The sequence below is a fragment of the Elephantulus edwardii genome, unplaced genomic scaffold (genome assembly GCF_000299155.1).
Source record: "Elephantulus edwardii isolate Elephantulus edwardi_28Jun2011 unplaced genomic scaffold, EleEdw1.0 scaffold00600, whole genome shotgun sequence".
NCBI lineage: Eukaryota > Metazoa > Chordata > Mammalia > Macroscelidea > Macroscelididae > Elephantulus > Elephantulus edwardii.
In genome coordinates this window covers 227,788-229,484 of record NW_006400350.1, presented here as the reverse complement: position 1 = coordinate 229,484, position 1,697 = coordinate 227,788, and the positions used below count along the sequence as shown (strand labels likewise).

Below are 1,697 nucleotides of genomic sequence, written 5' to 3'. Positions count from 1 at the left end.
GCTTTAATTTGCTTGGCTCTGCAGTCAACACTCTTGGCGCCAGTAGCCAGGAAATGAAAAGAGTTATTGTGATGGGAAAGTCTGCTGTTAGGGACTTCTCCAGAGTTCTGAAGAGCAATGGTGTCTTTCTGGAGACCAAGGTGTGTTGATACCAGCCGTGGTCTTTGCAATCACTTGCTTTGCATCAGAGAGTTGGACAACGACTAGGGAGGATAGAAGGAGAATTGATGCCTTTGAGCTGTGGTGCTGGAGAAGAGGATTGAGAATACCGTGGACAGCTAGGAAAACAAACAGATTTGTCCTGGAAAGGGTTAAACCGGGTGGCTTCTTGGAGGCAAGGATTCTGAGGCACCGTCTAACATACTTTGGACATGTTGTGAGGAGAGGCCGGTCCTTGGAGAAGGACATCATGTTTGGGATGGTGGAGGGACCGCGCAGGAGTGAAAGGCCCTCTAAGATATGGATTGATTCAGTGACTGGGAAAATTGGGATGGGAGTGCCAGAGACAGTGCGATTTGCACAGGACAGAGAGGGGCTTAGGGCTGTCGTACTTAGGGTCGCAATGAGTCGCAAGACACTAGATGGTTCATGACAAGGACAAGGACAGCAACAACAACAAGATATATTGTAAAAAAGTAACCAAAAAAGGACATACTGGATACGTTATATTTAGAAAGCATGTAATTATGGCCTTCAGTTTCTTATCAATTGGGTATTCTAAAAGGGATCATTTTGCCCTGAAAAAATGCTTGTTGAAGCAGGGGCAGCCAGTGACTCAAAGATTAGGTTGGCCGGCCGCCCCGCCCCCCAGCCCCCCAGTCACCTCGCCTCCAGGGGCGGAGTCACGCCCAGGCCAGCACCTATTAAAGGCCTCTGCGGGTCCCCAAGGGCATTCCCCTGAGCCCAGCGCACCAAGAGCACTGCCCGCGCCTGTCCTCCCCTCTCCAGCTCGCCTGGCCGCTCGCCTGCCCGCCCACCTGCCCGCTCGCCCTGCGACTCATGTGCTGCAGCAAGGCCAGCAGCGCAGCTCACCGAATCGACCTGGTGCCTGCCACTGACGCATACGACGAGATGGACCTCCTCATCAAGACAGAGCCAGAAGCAGAGCCCTCGCCAGGGCTTTTAAGGGGCAAGCATCTCTACTCTCCCGTCCCCGCGCTTGACCACTTGGCCCTTTGGACGCCTCTGATCCCTCTCGACCGCCAGCTTTGGACAGACACACACCCAGATCTGTTGACCTGCGGCCTTTGCCAGCAGACCTTCCCTCTGGAGGCCATTCTTGCCTTCGTGGACCACAAGAAGCAGGGCTGTCAGCTCGTCCAGGGCACGAGGTCCTGTCTGGACTCAGAACGCAAAGACTTCAAGTCTCTGAGCTGCCTCCGCTGGGGCCGGCAGTTTTCAGTGGCTTGGAACCTGCTGCGCAACGCCCAGCAGTACCATGGGCTGTCCATCTACCAGACAGAGTCCGAGACCCCTGAGGGCCAACTGCTGACCTTGGCAGAGGTGGCTGCAGCCGTGTCCTCTGTGGTGCGGCCAGAGGTTGAATCCAAAGGTCCCCTTGTGAGCGGCCGGGGCAGTCCCACATGATCCGTGTGCAAGAAGACCCCCAGCTCCTTCAGCAACCTCAAGGGGCACATGCGCTCCCACACGGGTGAGCGGCCCTATGCCTGTGACCAGTGCTCCTACTCCTGCACCCA

The 1,697-nt window shown here is 55.8% G+C and overlaps 1 pseudogene; it reads left to right on the top strand.

Moving 5' to 3' along the window:
• The first annotated feature begins 1,071 nt into the window (after positions 1 to 1,071).
• Positions 1,072 to 1,690, top strand: LOC102847878 (annotated as a pseudogene).
• The last annotated feature ends 7 nt before the right edge of the window (positions 1,691 to 1,697 follow it).